This window comes from Schistocerca serialis, chromosome 10 (assembly GCF_023864345.2).
Source record: "Schistocerca serialis cubense isolate TAMUIC-IGC-003099 chromosome 10, iqSchSeri2.2, whole genome shotgun sequence".
Classification (NCBI taxonomy): domain Eukaryota; kingdom Metazoa; phylum Arthropoda; class Insecta; order Orthoptera; family Acrididae; genus Schistocerca; species Schistocerca serialis.
The window spans coordinates 171,758,336-171,779,413 of NC_064647.1; the positions used below are offsets into that span (position 1 = coordinate 171,758,336).

General features: G+C 43.8%; 1 protein-coding gene across 1 annotated transcript in view; it reads left to right on the forward strand.

Moving 5' to 3' along the window:
* The window catches only part of LOC126425017 (histone acetyltransferase Tip60-like), a 138,606-nt gene that overhangs the window by 47,649 nt on the left and 69,879 nt on the right, over positions 1-21,078 (forward strand). The gene's annotated exons all lie outside the window — the stretch shown is intronic.

A 21,078-nucleotide genomic window follows, 5' to 3' on the forward strand; every position in this document is an offset into this window, starting at 1 on the left:
AAAGGCTTTAGGATGAAGACTGTACAATACTTTGTTGCAATACAATGAGCTGTTTTTGATGAGTATGATGTCACAATTGTTTACATTTCTAATGGATCACAGGAAAATGTGGATAGTGCTTTGAGAAGTGTTACTCTCACAGTAAAATTCCTTTTTCATAAGATGAATTATGTTATATGTGACAATCTGTAATGAACTTCTTAAATCGTGGAGCGTTTGACTCTCTTTCGAAACTTAACATTTTGAGAACCATTCGCTGAGAAAATTTTCGGGCCAAGACAAGCAGCCATTTATGGCATTAATTAAAACTGCACAAGGACATTGGTGTTTGATATATCTTAAAGGGTAACACAAGTTAAGAAAGACTAAGCTTTGAGGTTAGCTTTTCATATTTATTACAGTTCTTTCATAGATTACAAATGCAGTAATAAGGGCAAAAATTATATTTATCAAGTGGGAGGTGAGTTCTTGAGCATTTCACACATAACTGGCTTTTCTACAGAAAACTCAGTGTTCTTCACTGCTGCTTCTTTTGAAGTGATTCTATAAATAGACAACAGAAGGCAACACCTGTATATTAATTTTAACAATTAACTTTATCTCTTTGTGTGTTCGCACTACCTAACAGTGATGTTGCTATTGGCTGATTACATCGTGTGTCCTATGCTCTGAATATCTGATGTGTGCAGCACAATCACAATTTTAGTGCTTCGGAAGCTAGCGTGCTGTAGTTCATGGAATTCAGATTTATACTTTTGTAATACGAAAATGTGCAGTGTACATGTTGCCACGCATCGAAGATCTTTTCAAAATGCATTGTTATTTTGCTGGGTTTCATTTCCTAAAGTGTCAGGAAGTTCAATGCTTGTGTATAAAATCTCTACCATTCAAAAGATTGACAAGTTTTGAAGCTGTGATGGAAATGTATATTGTCACTTAACACAGAAAAAAATGTATTTTCACCTGGGGCATAGTGTGTTTTGCACATGGGAAAAAGTCTGTTTTTAACCGAAAAATATAGGAATTCCCGCCCCCCCCCCCCCCTCCCCTCCACATATACGACCTTTCATGATACTTAGGTGAGACTACAGAGAGTGGAAGAAAGATTCATGTAGGATACCACATCCATGAATTTGTTGAAGGATGTTGTAATGCTTCAGCTTCGCTGTTGCCTGGTTAACAGAAAACGAGAACCCACATGATAATCAATGACTGCCATGTCGTCCTCTGTCAATTATTATCAGATGTGGTATGGAGGGGCATGGGTCAGCACAGCACCCACCTGGCCTTGACGTTTCGAGTGTGGATCCACTACCTCTCAATCGGGTTTGGCGTCATGGAGCTGAGTACATGCTAGTCCAGTCCTTCCACAGAGGAAAAACAGGACAGAGATTTTGTGTCATCAGTCATCTAACTGGTTTGATGTGGCCCGCCACAATTTCCTCTCCTATGCCAGCCTCTTTATATCAGAGTAGAACTTGCAACCTACATCCTCAATTATTTACTAGATGTGTTCCGGTGTATCTTCCTCTACAGTTTTTACCCTCTACAGCTCCCTCTAGTATCAGGGAAGTTATTCCATTATGTCTTAGCAGATGTTCTACCATCCTGTCCCTTTTTCTTGCCAATGTTTTCGTCTCCGATTCTGCAGAAAACCTCCTCATTCATTAACTTACCAGCCCACCTAATTCTGAACATTTTTGTGTAGCACCACATGTCAAATGCTTCAATTCTCTTCTTTGCCACTTTTCCCACGGTCCATGTCTCACTACCGTATGATGCTATGCCCCAAAAATACATTCTCAGAAATTTCTTCCTCAAATTATGGCCTATGTCTGAGACTAGTATACTTCTTGTGGCCAGAAATGCTCTTTTTACCAGTGCTAATCTGCTTTTTATGTCATCCCTGCTCTGTCCACCATGGGTTATTTGGGTGCCTAGGTAGCAGAATTCTTTAACTTTGAATACTTTGTGGTCACCAACTGTGAGGTTAAGTTTCTTGCTCTTCTCATTTCTGCAACTTCTCATTACTTTTGTCTTTTCCTAATTTACTCTCAGTCCTTATTCTTTATTCATTGGGCTGTTCATTCCATTCAACAGATTTTTAATTCTTCTTCACTGTCAATGAGGATAGCAATCTCACCAGTAAATGTAATCATTGGAATTAAAATTCGGGGTGAAAGAATATCACTCTTGAACCTTTTCTCTACTTTTGTCGTTGCTTCTTCAGTGTATAGACTGAACAGTAGGAGCGAAGGACTACTTTCCTGCCTTACACCCATTTTAATACAAGCACTTCATTCTTGGTGTTCCACTTTTACTGTTCCCTCTTGCCTCTTGTACTTACGGTGTATTACCCGTCTTTCCCTATAGCTTATCCCTGTTTTTCTCAGAATTTTGAACATCGTGCACCATTTGACATTGTCGAATGCTTTTTCCAAATTTGCAAATCCTATGCACAAGTCTTTATTTTTCTTTTGTCATGCTTCCATTATCAGCCACAACATCAGAATTGCCTCTGTGGTGCCTTTACCTTTCCTAAAGCCAAATGAATCATCATCTTACACACCCTCAATTTTGTTTCCATTTTTCTGTGTATTATTCCTGTCAGCAACTTGGATGCATGGGCTGTTAAGCTGATTGTGCATTAATTCTAGCACTCATTAGCTCATGTGCAACCTTCAGAATTGTGTGGATGATGTTTTTCAGCAACTGAGAATTTTTCCAGGTTGTATGGCCGTGGTCCATGGAACTCGTCATTCCCTGACGTTTTGTCCACGGCTACGTTGGACATCTTCGTTGGGGCTCCTGGTTGTGCTGAGTCTTACCGACTGATGAGTCGGACATCGAAGAGTGGCCTAAATACCTTGGAAAGTGGGTGTGGTCTGGATTTCACATGATAGCAGAGATAAGCATTGTCAAAGATAAAATTTTTCAGCTATCGATTATAGTACGTCAAAGGTAAAAAACTTCTCATCGATTCTGTAGTGCCACAGTCCATGTATCACTGAGTTTCATTGCTTCTTCTTTTCTGTTAAAATTATCCCCGTGTTTATATATTTCGATGGCTTCTCTATATAGCCATGGATAATATTTTGTCATAATACATAAAACTTCAGTTTCCTAAAATTTCACTACATGATCACCTGATTGAAGAGCATGTTCTGCCATGGCTGATTTGTCTGTTTTCCCTAGTTGGCAAACCTTTATGTTACTTCAACCGTGTATTCCCACTTCTCTTTGTAGTTCCAATGTAGACCTTGCCACACGTACATGGAATCTTATATACACCACTTGCAGACAGAGGGGGACATTTGTCCTTAACAGAACAAAGTGCTTGGCCTATTATCTTAGTTGGTTTGAAAATCCGCCTCTCATTGCACACAAACCCAGTCTCTCCCATCTACTCAACCTCCCACTTCCAGCTCCACTCCCTCCAAAACCTCAAAATTCCAATCAACACAATCTGGAACCACAACACCCTAATTCAGCAGTTAACCTTTCCTCCAAACCTCTCTCCCAATCCGAAACCTCTGTCCTATCCAAAGGCCTCACCTTCAGCCCCACTCCCAGATTCAACCAAACAGCCCTCGTCAAAGATTTACTGTCCTACACTCGTACTCTCTGCTGGAAGTATCACTTTGCCACGAAGAAAACTGATCCTAATCCTACTCCTAATGATCCAACTCCCCAAGACACAATCCAAATTGAACCCTGCCTGGAAAAGTTCCGTCCTCCGTCACAGCGGGACCCACCTCCTCTTCCTCAAAATCACGCTCTCCAAACCTACCAGGAATTTTTGACTTCCAGCCTTGCCTCAATCCTTCTTAAAAAACCTTAATCCTACTCCCAACATCACCACTGCTGAAGCCCAGGCTATCCGTGATCTGAAGGCTGACTGGTCCATCGTCATCCTTCCGGCGGACAAGGGTTCCACGACCGTGGTACTTGATCGTCGGGAATATGTGGCTGAGGGACTGCGTCAGCTTTCAGACAACACCACATACAAAGTTTGCCAAGGTAATCCCTTTCCTGATGTCCAGGCGGAGCTTCAAGGAATCCTCAGAACCTTAGGCCCCCTACAAAACCTTTCACCTGACTCCATCAACCTCCTGACCCCACCGACACCCCGCACCCCTACCTTCTACCTTCTACCTTCTTCCTAAAATTCACAAACCCAATCATCCCGGCCGCCCCATTGTAGCTGGTTACCAAGCCCCCACAGAACGTATCTCTGCCTACGTAGATCAACACCTTCAACCCATTACATGCAGTCTCCCATCCTTCATCAAAGACACCAACCACTTTCTCGAACGCCTGGAATCCTTACCCAATCCGTTACCCCCAGAAACCATCCTTGTAACCATTGATGCCACTTCCTTATACACAAATATCCCGCACGTCCAGGGCCTCGCTGCGATGGAGCACTTCCTTTCACGCCGATCACCTGCCACCCTACATAAAACCTCTTTCCTCCTTACCTTAGCCAGCTTCATCCTGACCCACAACTTCTTCACTTTTGAAGGCCAGACATACCAACAATTAGAGGGAACAGCCACGGGTACCAGGATGGCCCCCTCGTACGCCAACCTATTCATGGGTCGCTTAGAGCATGCCTTCTTGGTTACCCAAGCCTGCCAACCCAAAGTTTGGTACAGATTTATTGATGACATCTTCATGATCTGGACTCACAGTGAAGAAGAACTCCAGATTTTCCTCTCCAACCTCAACTCCTTTGGTTCCATCAGATTCACCTGGTCCTACTCCAAATCACATGCCACTTTCCTTGATGTTGACCTCCACCTGTCCAATGGCCAGCTTCACACATCCGTCCACATCAAACCCACCAACAAGCAACAGTACCTCCATTATGACAGCTGCCACCCATTCCACATCAAACGGTCCCTTCCCTACAGCCTAGGTCTTCGTGGCAAACGAATCTGCTCCAGTCCGGAATCCCTGAACCATTACACCAACAACCTGACAACAGCTTTCGCATCCCGCAACTACCCTCCTGACCTGGTACAGAAGCAAATAACCAGAGCCACTTCCTCATCCTCTCAAACCCAGAACCTCCCACAGAAGAAACACAAAAGTGCCCCACTTGTGACAGGATACTTTCCGGGACTGGATCAGACTCTGAATGTGGCTCTCCAGCAGGGATACGACTTCCTCAAATCCTGCCCTGAAATGAGATCCATCCTTCATGAAATCCCCCCCACTCCACCAAGAGTGTCTTTCCGCCGTCCACCTAACCTTCGTAACCTCTTAGTTCATCCCTATGAAATCCCCAAACCACCTTCCCTACCCTCTGGCTCCTACCCTTGTAACCGCCCCCGGTGTAAAACCTGTCCCATGCACCCTCCCACCACCACCTACTCCAATCCTGTAACCCGGAAGGTGTACACGATCAAAGGCAGAGCCACGTGTGAAAGCACCCACGTGATTTACCAACTGACCTGCCTACACTGTGACGCATTCTATGTGGGAATGACCAGCAACAAACTGTCCATTCGCATGAATGGACACAGGCAGACAGTGTTTGTTGGTAATGAGGATCACCCTGTGGCTAAACATGCCTTGGTGCACGGCCAGCACATCTTGGCACAGTGTTACACCGTCCGGGTTATCTGGATACTTCCCACTAACACCAACCTATCCGAACTCCGGGGATGGGAACTTGCTCTTCAATATATCCTCTCTTCCCGTTATCCACCAGGCCTCAATCTCCGCTAATTTCAAGTTGCCGCCACTCATACCTCTCCTGTCATTCAACAACATCTTTGCCTCTGCACTTCCACCTCGACTGACATCTCTGCCCAAACTCTTTGCCTTTACAAATGTCTGCTTGTGTCTGTGTATGTGCGGATGTATATGAGTGTGTGTGCGAGTGTATACCTGTCCTTTTTTCCCCCTAAGGTAAGTCTTTCCGCTCCCGGGATTGGAATGACTCCTTACCCTCTCCCTTAAAACCCACATCCTTTCGTCTTTCCCTCTCCTTCCCTCTTTTCTGATGAGGCAACAGTTTGTTGCGAAAGCTTGAATTTTGTGTGTTTGTTTGTGTTTATTTGTGTGTCTATCGACCTGCCAGCACTTTCGTTCGGTAAGTCACCTCACCTTTTTTTATATATATAATTTTTCCCACGTGGAATGTTTCCCTCTATTATTTTGATATATATATATATATATATATATATATATATATATATATATATATATATGAGTGTGTGTGTGTGTGTGTGTGTGTGTGTGTGTGTGTGTGTGTGTGTGTGTGTGTGTTTATACGGAACGAAACTGCTGAGGTCATCGGTCCCTAGACTTAAACACTAATTAAACTAACTTATGCTAAGAACAAACAAAACACACACACACCCGTGCCTGCGGGAGAAGTCAAACCTACAGCGGGAGGGGCCGCGCAGTCCGTGACATGGCGCCTCAAACCGTGCGGCCTTTTCACAGTGGTTTTCCGTTGCCCGCCAAATCTACACAATATACTTGTCCATTCCTAAACAACCCCTGCTCCCAACTCCTTGCCTCGTGGCTTATATCCCTATAACAGACCTAGATGCAAGACCTGTCCCATACATCCTCCCGCAACACCTACTCCAGTTCTGCCACAAGCATCACTTATGCCGTCAAAGGAAGGGCTGCCTATGAAACCAGTAAAGTGATCTATAAGCTAAACTGCATCCAATGTGCTTCATTCTACGAGGGTTGCCCAGTAAATAATGCCCCATATTTTTTTTCTCCGAAATAAAAAATATTAGAAATGTGACACTTTATGTGCGAGTTATTTGAAGTTTCCCGCGTGTGTACGCAAAGTTTAAATTTCCTCCGACAGAGAGCGGTGGTGTAGGAATGTTCTAAAATGGCGTCTGCAAGTGACATCCGTCAGAAACAACGTGCAATGATTGAATTTCTCGTAGCAGAGGAAGAAACCATGGGCAATATTCATCAACGCTTGTGCAACGTCTACGGAACATCTGCAGTCGATAGGAGTACTGTTGGTCGCTGGGCACAGAGGGTGAAAGCATCAGAGGGCGGTGCTGCGGAGCTCCGAGATTTGCCGCGGTCGGGAAGGCCTCCCACGGCTGTCACGCCTGACATGTTGCAGCGGGCTGATGTTCTCATTCGACGGGATCGACGCATTACGACTCGACAATTGGCACTGGAGTTGTCAGTAAGCAAAGGAAGTGTGGATGTGATTATCAATCAGCTTGGATACTCAAAAGTGTGTGCAAGATGGGTTCCTCGGTGTCTTACTGTCGATCACAAATCCCAAAGAAAAGACATTTCTTTCGATTTGTTGCGACGCTTTCACGTTGACGGGGAGGCCTTTTTGTCACGGATTGTGATAGGTGATGAAACTTGGGTGCATCATTTTGAGCCCGAAACAAAAAGACAATCGATGGAATGGCGTCATGCTTATTCTCCACAGAAGAAAAAATTCAAAACAGTTCCTTCAGCCGGAAAAGTCATGATGACTGTGTTTTGGGATTGCGAGGGCTAATTCTCATTGATGTGATGCCAAAAGGCAGTACCATTAATTCAGAGGCTTATGTCAAAACATTAGACAAACTTAAGCAGCGCTTCCGGCGCCTTGGGCGTCATGTTAACCCACAGGATGTTTTGATTCAGCATGATAACGCTCGTCCTCACACAAGTTTGAGGACTTGTGAACACATCGCGAAACTGGGTTGGATAGTGTTACCCCATCCACCCTACAGCCCCGATTTGGCTCCTTCAGACTTTCACTTGTTTGGGCCAATGAAGAATTTCATTCGTGGAAGACGTTTTGCCGATGACGAAGAAGTGATTCACGAAGTGACAACCTGGCTCCGTAGGCAGAGTAAAGATTTTTACCGGCAGGGAATACACGCTCTTGTGTCTCGCTGGAAAAAGGCCGTCGAACTTGAAGGAGATTATGTGGAAAAATAAAGCAAGTAGACAAAACATCAGTTTTTCACATATGTAAATTTGATTGTTGTGGAATAAATACTTCTGGAGAAAAAAAAATATGGGGCATTATTTACTGGGCAACCCTCGTACATGGGCATGACAAGCAACAAGCTATCTGTCTGCATGAATATCCACCAACAGACTGTGGCCAAGAAACAACTGGAGTGCCCTGTAGCTGAGCATGCTGCCCAACATGACTTCCTTCATTTTAATGACTGCTTCACAGCCTGTGCCATCTGGATCCTTCCCACCAACACCAGTGCAGGTAGGAACTCTCGCTGCAATATATCCTACATTCCTGTAACCCTCCTGGCCTCATCTTCCATTAGTTATTGTCATTACCCCTCCATCCCTTCCCCATTCCCATTCCAGCACTACACAGCCCTCTATTCCACCAATGTACCCAGTCTTTTTATTTCTCTCCTTTTCTGTTAACCCCTCCCCCCCCCCCCCCTCTGTCTAAACTCCCAACTGCACCTAGCTGCTCCAGTCTCCACCTTGTCCCTGCACCCTCCCAGTAGCACTATACCTCCTACACCCCTATCCTGCCACCACTTCCCCTTCCCACCCAAACCTCCTCCTTACCCCCCACCCCCCCCCCCCCCCTCACTTGGTTGCCTGCTTCTCACAGTCTGGCTCCAGCTGCCAGAGACTGTGGTCATATGTGTGAGTTGTGTTTGTGTTATTTTCTGCCCGTGTGTACGTTGTTTATTTTTGACAAAGGTCTTGCTGACCGAAAGCTAACTTTCCGACAGTCTTTATTTGTGCCCTTTCACGACTTAGCATCTCTGCTTTATGGCAAGCAGCAACTATCTTTTTCATTATATTGTCATATTGACAGAAGTTCGACAATCATTCCTTTTTCTGTTTACTTGTTCCCATGCCTATAGGACCACACCTTTGATAATAAATACTGCTTGTCTACGATGTACGATAAATATCAGTGGTCAAAGTGAAATAATTGTGTTGATCGCGGATTTTAACCATGTTGCCAAACATGTTACATGCTACTTAAAATCAAATCTTAAGCTGCTTCTATGGATCCAAGTTTAGCATTATACAATAGAGTTGAGTCCTGAATATAGTTCAATTTCTGATCTAATGTCAAATTTGATTTGCAGTCGGCGAAGTTTACACAATCGGTTCCTAAACTGAAAAATTTCACACAGAAAACCAACTCTTGTCCAAATTCAGTTTACGTCAAACATATTACACCCTTTTTCAAAGTCTAAAGCTTACTTGAATGTTTGTAACCTTGCAACCTTTCAATACAAGTTTATTATTGTAAATACTTAAATAATGGATCTGTAACTTGCAGTGAAGAAAAGATTTTTGAAAAAAGTTTACAACAAAGCTGCTAACTATTTACTGAGTGACTAGTTTTGGCGTTTGCCCATTTTTACATGCCACATACAAATTCTGGCAAAGAAAAAGGCAACACACCACAAAGGAATCATCAAAATGGGATGGAAACCAGTATATGTGATGTACATACCCAGACAAGTAAATGATTACAGTTTCAGGAAAATTGAGTGATTTATTTGAGATAAAAATTTTCACAAATTGAGCATGTCATTAATGCACTGATACACATCTGTCCCCAACGGTGCACAGCATATCAATGATGTACCATTGTGCTGCAAGGGTGCTGTGGACGAACACCAAAGAGGTCTCTGCTATGAAAGGCGCCCCAGACCACTGCTCCTGGTTGCTGTATGGCATGCGACAGAGAGGTTGGTATCCCACCACTGTCTGGGGTGTTGATTGGTTGGCTAGTTGGTTCGTTGGGTGATTAAAGAAAAAGGATCAAACTAATAGGTCATCAGTCCCTTTTTCCTTGAACAGACAGGTCTACACAACTGTACATCAGAAATGGCCTACCATGCAAAACCTATGCAAAGATAGCCCATAGGTTAACCAAAGGTCACCAATGGCTGGAAAAGGGCAAAAAAGAAGAATGGGGGACACAGGAAGAAAGGCAAGCGAGGTCTCCCATCTAGGGAACAGCCAGAAGTCCCCGAAGCCAGAGTGCAATGAGGGGGCATACATCCCCACCCCGCCAGTTATCAGATGCACCCCACTCAAAAACAGCCTAGGAAAGATTAGCAACACGGACAGGGCAAGAGAAAGACAGATGGTAGATGAAGAAGTCAAACAGACCACATGAGAGGTGGGAGGACCGGGCTGTAATGTCAAGCCCAGACAGCCACAGCCTGGTCTGGGCATAGGAGCCAACAGTGTTTTCTGCCAAGCCCTCAGTCAGCCTATAAGGTTAAGTGACCATCCCTTAAAGTGAGTGGTAAAGGCCCCTGTCATGAATAAAATGTGAAACTAAGTCAGCCACTGATGCATCATCTCCTACCACCAGGGATAGAGAGTCAGCAAAATGTGGACCATCATCAAACAGGAACCACAGTGACAGTGGGGTAGGATTATTAGGAGTTGGATTAGGATTATTTTTCTTCGTGGCAAAGTGATATTTCCTGCAGAGAGTATGAGTGTAGGACAGTAAATCTTTGACGAGGGCTGTTTGGTTGAATCTGGGAGTAGGGCTGAAGGTGAGGCCTTTGGATAGGACAGAGGTTTCGGATTGGGAGAGAGGTTTGGAGGAAAGGTTAACTACTGAATTAGGCCACGAAGAAAAATAATCGTAATCCTACTCCTAATGATACAACTCTCCAAGACACTATCCAAAATGTACCCTGCCTGGAACAGTTCCGTCCTCAGTCGCAGCGGGACCCACCTCCTCTTCCTGAAAATCACCCTCTCCAAACCTTCCAGGAATTTCTCACTTCCAGCCTTGCCTCTCAATTCTTCTGAGGGACTGCGTCAGCTTTCAGACAACACTACATACAAAGTTTGCCAAGGTAATCCCATTCCTGATGTCCAGGCAGAGCTTCAAGGAATCCTCAGAACCTTAAGCCCCTTACAATACCTTTCACGACACCCCGCACCCCTACCTTCTACCTACTTCCTAAAATTCACAAACCCAATCATCCCGGCCGCCCCATTGTAGCTGGTTACCAAGCCCCCACAGAACGTATCTCTGCCTACATAGATCAACACCTTCAACCCATTACTTGCAGTCTCCCATCCTTCATCAAAGACACCAACCACTTTCTCAAACACCTGGAATCCTTACCCAATCTGTTACCCCTGGAAACCATCCTTGTAACCATTGATGCCACTTCCTTATACACAAATATTCCGCACGTCAAGGGCTTCGCTGCGATGGAACACTTCCTTTCACGCTGATCACCTGCCACCCTACCTAAAACCTCTTTCCTCCTTACCTTAGCCAGCTTCATCCTGACTCACAACTTCTTCACTTTTGAAGGCCAGACATACCAACAATTAAAGGGAACAGCCATGGGTATCAGGATGGCCCCCTCGTACGCCAACCTATTTATGGGTCGCTTAGAGGAAGCCTTCTTGGTTACTCAGGCCTGCCAACCCAAAGTTTGGTACAGATTTATTGATGACATCTTCATGATCTGGACTCACAGTGAATAAGAACTCCAGATTTTCCTCTCCAACCTCAACTCATTTGGTTCCATCAGTTTCACCTGGTGCTACTCCAAATCCCATGCCACTTTCCTTGACGTTGACCTCCATCTCTCCAATGACCAGCTTCTCACATCTGTCCACTTCAAATCCACCAACAAGCAACAGTACCTCCATTATGACAGCTGCCACCCATTCCACATCAAACGGTCCCTTCCCTACAGCCTAGGTCTTCGTGGCAAACGAATCTGCTTCAGTCCTGACTCCCAGAACCATTACACCAACAACCTGAAAACAGCTTTTGCATCCCACAACTATTCTCCTGACCTGGTGCAGAAGCAAATAACCAGAGCCACTTCCTCATCCCCTCAAGCCCAGAACCTCCCACAGAAGAACCCCAAAAGTCCCCACTTGTGACAGGATACTTTCCGGGACTGGGTCAGACTCTGAATGTGGCTCCCCAGCAGGGATACGACTTCCTCAAATCCTGCCCTGAAATGAGATCCATCCTTCATGAAATCCCCCCCACTCCACCAAGAGTGTCTTTCCGCTGTCCACCTAACATTCGTAACCTCTTGGTTGGCACAGTGTTACACTGTCTGGGTTGTCTGGATACTTCCCACTAACACCAACCTATCAGAACTCCGGAGATGGGAACTTGCCCTTCAATATATCCTCTCTTCCCGTTACACTCCAGGCCTCAACCTCCGCTAATTTCAAGTTGCCGCCACTCATACCTCACCTGTCATTCAACAACATCTTCGCCTCTGTACTTCCGCCTCGACTGACATCTCTGCCCAAACTCTTTGCCTTTACATATGCCTGCTTGTGTCTGTATATGTGCAGATGGATATGTTTGTGTGTGCGAGTGTATACCTGTCCTTTTTTCCCCCTAAGGTAAGTCTTTCCACTCCCGGGTTTGGAATGACTCCTTACCCTTTCCCTTAAAACCCACATCCTTTCATCTTTCCCTCTCCTTTCCTCTTTCCTGATGAAGCACCCGTGGGTTGTGAAAGCTTGAATTTTGTGTGTGTGTTTGTGTTTGTAAGTGTCTCTATCAACATACCAATGCTTTCATTTGGTAAGTTACATCATCTTTGTTTTTAGATACATTATTATATTTAGAGAGACACAGTGCTCATCACTACAGGAGGGATGTCCACATGGACATGGAAGGGACTTCTTGATATGGAATGGGTGGCAGCTGTCAAAGTGGAAGTATTTCTGGTGGTTGGTAGGTTTGATTGGGATGTAGGTACTGATCTAGCCATCTCTGAGGTGGAGAGTTCAGCATTGAGGAAGGCGGATTGTTGGGTTGAGAAGCCCCAGGTAAAGCAAATGGGGGGGGGGTGTATTGAGGTTCTGGGGGGGATGTGGATAGGGTAGTCTCACCCTTGATACAGATTACAAAGGTGTCATCAATGAAACTGAATCAGGTGAGGGGTTTGGAATTCTGGGTGACAAGAAAGAATTCCTCTAGATGGCCCATGAGTAAGTTTGGCACAGGATGGTGCCATGCGGGTGGCCTTTGCCGTAACCTAAATTTGTTTGTAGCCGATACCTTCGAAGGAAAAGCATTTGTGGGTGAGGATATAGATTGTCACGGTGACCAGAAAGGAGGTTGCAGGCTGTGGGTTTGCAAACCTACAATCTACTACCTGTTCCTTCATAGTTCACGATGCTATTTGTCAAAGTACAGGATGATTATAAGGGCAGTGTATTAGATAAATTGCGTATGATTTTTTAGATTTTTTAAAGGATATAACCACAGATATCATTTGTCAGTAGTTAACTGCAGCAAATTATACCAAAACATCACGCTTTTAATAAATCACCAATGGGCCATAGCTTTCAATTGGCATACCTTCATAGCATGTAAGTTATACTGTGAAAAGCTTCAAGTATGAAAAGCTGTTAACTACCAATATGTAGTTTCCTGTCATTTTATTATAACAAATTCTACCTAAAGTAATTTTTGAGAGCTCTTCAATGTACTGGTGCTGTGAAACAGCTAAGATTCATGCCACATACACTTAAGACAAAGAAAAGCACCAAAACATGACATCTCCTAAGTTCTGCAAGTGATGTAAATACAACACTGCATTTCAGAGGCCACATACCTCTCCACAAGACAAAAATCTGACATGCTAGATTCTTCGTTTCATGCTTCACAATCTAGTGGGGCATTGTGACATCATCAGATCCTCAGGCACATACATTTTCACATCCTGTCAGAGGACAGCTTAACTCATCTGAGTGCCACTTAAATGGTGGTGCCGGCTTCTGGCAGATCATAGTAAAGTGACTGCCTGATCCTTAATTTTGCAGAAGTCTTCATCAGAGTCCTGGCACCAGCTGTTTCATAAGTTAGGAAAGTTTACTTTATGTAATGATGTCATTCTGAAATTACATTTTCTCCTGTGGTCTTAGTAAATTATCATCATCATCATCATCATCATCATCATTCTATCACTGTTAAAATATGAGATCATCCAAACGGTTAGTCTCTCTGCCTTTGGTGGGGCAGGACCAAATTTTGGTTTCTGGTACAACCCCCAATATTTTTCTTGGGTAGGGATATTATGAGCAGGGTGAACTAGTTAGGCCAAATGAGGAGCTCCTTGTATAAAGAAGCAGCAGCATCATCAAGATTCATCTATTGGCACTAACGGCTGGAGGGATTAATGACTTACATGTCCTGCAATCTGAGATCATCCCTCATACTGTCTTCCAGGCAGCAGTCGGCCAATTGGAACAGGCCTAAAGCCTAATCTGTGAGTGGTGATTATGTTTACATTAAAATATGTAACAAAGATAGCTATGGAGTATTGGCCTATCCTTCCACTACTTCTTTCAGAGGCAGGATCCTTACTCACCATCTGACAAGGGACCTTGCGGTCTTGGAAATTAAATTCAGGATGAGGCTTCGCAGGGTAATGGTGTACCTCAAGGGTGTCCACTCGTGGAAGTCGTATAGCGCAATATACAAAAAATTAAAAAAAGGGGGGGCTCAAAGGTTTTGAACATACCTCATACACACATCATTCATGGGTCATAAGTAGCAAAGCAGTCAGTAAGTGAAGTATCTCAGTCACTAGTGTGCACGACTGTTATGTGGACAATCTGGGTTCGAACCTATCTACCCATTGGTTCGGTTTCATTTTGTATTTTTAATTGTTTTAAAAATTATAGCCACTGTTAAATAAAGTTAATGACATAAAGTATTATCAATTAAATCATAAATAATTGTATTTTGTTTATGAAATGGTTGTCACAACTGCTTAAAATGTGAATTACACTCATATTTTCTTTTTAAAAAGTTTAAAATTTCAAATGCATTTTTAATGGTGGTAAAGTAAACCTTTACTATCATTACAATGTTATTACAGAATTGGGTGATAATATAAGCTGTGGAAAAGTTATAAATATTCGCTGTAAATTCGAGGAACTGATGTCTTTGTGGAAAAACAGAAACTCTTTAAAAAGAAGGTATTGACAAGTGTAATTCACTGTGACAGCTATTTAATAAACAAAATAAAATTATTTATCATTTAACTGATAATACTTTAGGTCATTAACTTTGTTTAAAGTTGTTATAATTTTTAAAACAAAATTGAGCCTGCAAGTAGGATCGAACCCGGATCAGCCATATGACATTCTAGCACACCACTGACTGATCTATTTCACCTGGATGCTGACCTTGTATGAGATCTGTATGAGCTATGCTTAAAACTTTAGAGCCTTTTAATTTTCTGGATAGCTCTGTCATGTACTTTGCAACAAATCATCTCACAGTTCAATTTATTCATCTTATTAATAAATAAATGCACACCTGGTATGACCAGAAATACCACAGTCAATCATTGAAGACTTAAGTAATGCAATTTCTGCTGTGAACTCACAAGAAACACAATGTAAAATTCCTTACAGCAGAATTAAATATGATAATGGAGAGCGTTAGGTGGAATATAAATAATAAAAGAAATAAAGATAGCATGTTGCCTTTTATGAGAATCTAGTTTTTCATGGCAATACTTACATAAAATTTTTTCAGATTTCTTGCCAAGTGAAGCTTGTGTAAAACCTCAAGCTGTTGACAACACTACAATCTCCTTCATCAGAAGCAACCAACTGCCTTCGCTGCTGCTTTAGTGGCCTTATGTAATCTGTGAACAGCTTCTGATTGGTTGTCAATTTCATCGTGGTGCCAAAGATGGTGTTGCCAACCACCTAAAAAGATAAAGAGATGCTGAAATGATTCAAGGACAGTCATAGCCTTGGGCCCATGGGATTTACAAAGTGTATAAATAAAGTAATGAGACTGATACCATAGTGTATGATCTAGCAATGCTGGTGACACTGGACTTAGAAGGGAAGCAGGTAAACATGTGACACATCGTCAGTGCATGTTGGACCATGCTAGTGCGCATTTGTTGTGTTTAGTGCCATTTTTTATAGTGACAAAGATTTTGCTTGCACATTCTAACAATCAGTGACAGAAATATTGAGCAATGGTGTGCAATCCAGTTTTGCTTCAGACTTGGACACAATGCAACAAAAACTTTGGAAAGCCTACAGACAGTGTTTTGTCAAGGGGCTGGTTTTTAAGTGGGCATTTGTAGAAAGGAAATAATCAATTCAAGGTGAATCATCCAGTGGAAGGCCGCCGGTTTCAGGACCTAATGCAAATGTTGACTTAGTCCAGGATGTTGAGCATGCAGATCTTCGGTTGACATTCAGAATGACTGGGACAGAGTTAAATTTGAGTCACATCACCGTTCATCAGAGACCAATGATAAAAAAAGAGTCGGGTGTTACATCACAATAATGCACCTTGTCACACAGCAATTTCAGTTAACAATTTTTTGGCCAGTAAGGATGTTCTTGTGGCTCCTCAGCATCATTATTTGACCGACTTGAGTCCTTGTGACTTTTGTCACATTCCAAGACTGTAAACACACTTTTTGATATGTCACTTTGGAGCCCTGGGCAACACTGAAATGGCTGTAACCAACCACCTGAAGGTTTTATATCAAAGTTCCAGTTATGCTGTGAGGTGTGGAAGAACCATCTCCAGCACTGTGTGATTTCCCAAGGCAAGTACAGCAACGGGGCAGTGTTCAGTTGTAGCATTATTGGAATAAAATGGGTGAAAAAAGGCAGTCTCATTACTTTAGTTACACATATTGTATATGTGGCAATCCCATTTTGGGGACATTTGTAAAATATTAATGTGGTTGTTGGGCATGTTGGTCTGTGTGGCGCTTCCTCGACTCCCAAATAAGCACACATGTGCTTCGCTCGGATGCTCACTCTCAGTTTGGCAGTATTTGTGATGGAGCTCCCATGGAACACTACTGACTAGTGTGAAGTTCGCACAATTATCTGATTTTTTACTGCAAAAGGCATTAAACTAGTTGAAAATCATCCCCAATTGATGGATGTCTATTGACAGTTGAATATGGTTGTCATAACTGTTAGCAATTGGTGTAGAGAGCTTACAACCAGCTGTACTGAAATTCATGATGAAAGGGGAATGTATGCCATCAATTTCTGACGAGACGGTCACAGAGGTTGAGGAAACTGTGCCTAAAGATAGGAGGATCATTCTGGCTGCCATTTGAAGTGTGGTTCATGAGGTTTCCTTACAAGCATCATCTGCAGGATTTTAACGAAAAATTCAGGGTGGAGCAATGACAATATTGTGACGAGGATAGATTGCTGCTCACTATATAGCAGAGGTGTTGGTCACAGACAGGCATAACACAAAAAGGCTACTAAACACATAAGCTTCCAGCCAGAAGGCCCTCTTCCAACATAGTCAACATACACACACACATTCACGCAAATGAATCTCACACACATATGACCACTGTCTTTGGCTGCCGGGGTCAGACTGTGACAACTGTGCATGAGGGTAGAAACAATATGGGTGGCGAGGGTAAGGAGGAGGCTGGGATGAGGAGGGACGGGAGAGCAGGGTATGAATGGGGAACAGTAAAGTGTAGCTTGTGGGAGCATAAACGGATGAGGTGGAGAGAGGGTAGGACAGCGAAGTGCAGTAAGGACAAAGACTAATGGAAGATGAGGACAGGAGGGTTACAGGAATGTAGGATATATTGCAGGGAGAGTTCACACCTGCACAGTTCAGAAAAGCTGGTGTTGATGGGATCGATCCAGGTGGTACAGACTATGAGGCAGTCATTGGAGTGAAGAAGTTTTTGTTGAGCTGTCTGCTCAGTAACAGAGTGGTACAGCTGTTTCTCGGCCACAGTTTGTCGTTGGCCATTCATGCGGACAGGACAGCTCGGTTGCAGCTCACCTTGTAGATCACATGACTGGTTTCACAGGTTGCTCTGTCTTTGACAGTATAGGTGGTGTTTGTAACCAGACTGTAGAAGTTGGTTGTGAGACGATGTATGGGACAGGTCTCACATCTAGCCCTGTTACTGGGATGTGAGCCACGAGCCAAGGATTTGGTAGCAGGGGTTGTGTAGGGATTGACAAGGATATTGTGTGTGTTAGGTGGGCGACGGAATACCACTGTGGGAAGGGTGTGAAGGCTGGTGGAAAAGACATTCCTCATTTCAGGACACTAGGAGAGATAGTCGAAACCCTGGCAGGAATGTGATTCAGTTCCGCCGGCTGCTGTAACTGAGCAGTTCTGGGCGCTTCAGTCCGGAACCGTGCTCCTGCTGCAGTCGCAGGTTCGAGTCCTGCCTCGGGCACGGATGTGCGTGGTGTCCTTAGGTTGGTTAGGTTTGGGTAGTTCTAAGTTTGGAGGACTGATGGCCTCGTATGTTGGATCCCATCGTGCTTAGAGCCGTTTGATTCAGTTCTTGCAGTCCTGGATGGTACTGAGTCAAGAGGGGAATCCTCCTCTGTAGGCAGATGGTGTGCATTCGGCAGGTGGTGAGCGACTGGAGAAATAAGGCAATATATCCTACATTTCCATAACTCTCCTGGCATTGACCTTCATTAGTCATTGTCCTTCACCCACCTATCCCATCCCTGTTCTCATTCCACAGCCTTCTATTCCACAAGCGCACTCACAGTTTTTTTACCTCCCCATGTTTTCCACTCCCCCCTCTACACTCCCTCCCCTCTCCCGCCATCTAACCTCCCGTCGTCCTTGTGTGCTCCCACAAACAGTACTTTACTATCTCCCACTCTTACCCTGCCCCCCCCCCCCCCCCTCCCTCCCAGCCTCCTCATTACCCCCACCACCCAGATTGTTTTTTCCATCATGCGCTGTTACTTGCAGTCTGACTTCAGCAACCGGAGACAGTAGTCGTGTGTGTGAGCTGTGTTTGTGCGAATGTGTGTATGTGTGTATGTTGGCTGTTTTGGAAGAATATTATTATGGAAAGAAAAGTTGGTATAGCGGAGATGCTGAGTCGCAAATAGGCACAGTAAAAAGACTGTGGTTTTTTCAGTTACCTGGAACTGCAGTGCAGTCATGTGTGTGAGTTGCATTTGCGCACACACCTGTGTGTGTGTGTGGGGGGGGGGGGGGGGGGGGGGGGCTCTATTTTTGACGAAGGCCTTACTGGCTGAAAGCTTTATGTGTGTCAGTCTTTTTATTGTGCCTATCTGTGACTCGGCATCTCTGCTATATGGTGAGTAAAACTTTACTTTTCATAACATTTTTACATTCCATCCTGGATTTTCCATTGTTTGCTTTTCTTAATATTGTCATTTTAACAGAAAAGTTGCAATATTGGAAGGTGTGTGGAGGTTGGATCATCGTCATCATCATCATCTACCCACCCAACATACATACAGTCTGGATTGGCATCAAACAACTACCACTTGTTCCCTAAGTTGAAGAAACATTTGTCTGGACAGATGTCCTGTTCCGAAAATGAGGTGGAAGTGCTTGCTGAAAGATATTGCAGTGAGCTTATGTGATATGGGCACCTACAAACATGCACTGTCCAGAATGGCGATTATGTAAAAAATAAACCATTCTTCAACCTTTAAAATGGTGTAACTATTACAGAAAATAAGTGGTTGTTTGTATACCAACAAATGTGGGAGACTTTACTTCTAGGACTGGCCATTGTGGCCAACCGATTCTAGGCGATTCAGTCCGGAACCACGCTGCTGCGATAGTCGCAGGTTCGAATCCTGCCTCGGGCATGGATGTGTGCAATGTCCTTAGGTTAGTTAGGTTTAAGTAGTTATAAGTCTAGGGGACTGGTGACCTCAGATGTTAAGTCCCACAGTGCTCAGAGCCATTTGAACTTACTTGTAGCATTGCCCTCATAAATCCCATGTGAGTGCAGAAACAACTACATTGGTAAGCTGCTTCATACCGGGTTTATGGTATTAAAGATGAGGTAGAAATGAGAATGTGCAAGAACATCATCAACCTGGAAAGTGGATATAATCATAATGTTGAGCTCTCGATGCTCAGAAGAAATGTATAAATTTGCCACATCATTTATGCTCCTATGAGGGGGGATAGCGCCACGAATGCTGACATTGACACTATCCCAATGTGATGTAATTGCAACTCAGTCAGAAGCCCTCCACAGGCTATTTAACGTGTCCAGCAACAACCAAGACAGTCAGTTGCTCCTGATGAAGGCAGTGGCAGTAATCGTCAAAAGCTCTAGGTTTTACCCAGAACTGATGCAAGAAGTCAGAGAATATTTTATACATCAAGTGCTGTGGTTGAAAATATAATATGAATATAAAGGGCGTTCAAAAATAAATGAGCCTGAGGCATATTTACAGAAACCAGTACCTGTATGTTAGAAGTTTTGACCCTGGCTGTTGAAACACTTGTCCCACTGTGACGCAAGGCGGTGAGTGGTCATCTCATTAAATTCTCAGGGCTGCAATGTTAACCAGTTCTGGACGTACAGGGACATCATCTGAGGTGAATCGTTTGCCCCTCAGAGGCTTTTCAAGGGGACAAAAAATGGCGTAATCACAGGGGGAGAGGTCCGAACTGCATGCAGGGTGGCCAAGACCCTCCCATTTGAATTTCTGCAGGAGTGCCGAACCTGTGTTGGCCACACAAGGATTTGCATTGTTGTGGAGCAGAATGACCCCAAGGGCGAGATTGCCTGTTCATTTTGATTTGAACGCTTGGCAAAGGTTGGTCAAAGTTTGCAAGTAACGCTAGGAATTCGCTGTTGTCCCGTGCTTCAGAAAGTGAATCAAAAGGGGCCATCTTGGTCAAAGAAGAATGTCAGCATAACGATTCACCTTGGACGACGACGTCCAGCTGTACATGTGGAACTGGTTAACATCCCAGCCTCGGGAATTTTATTAGACAGCCATTCACCACATTGTGTCACAGTGGGACAAGTTTCTCAACAGCCAGGGTCAGTACTTCTAACATACAAGTACTGATTTCTGTAATTATGCCTCTGGCTTGTTTCTTTTTTAACATCCCTTATAGATAAAAAATCTGCACACCCAGAAATACAGGTCAGAGGAGACTTAAGTTTCTGGGTGATTTTTCTGTAACTTAGTGCTCCATAAAACTCGCCAGTCCTGTTCTTTCATCCCTCTTACTTTCCCTTCAGCCCTTTTGCCAGAGAGAGCCACTGGCTCTTGAAGCTCATGAATTTCTGTATCTTGTCTACTTCTTTTCTCTTG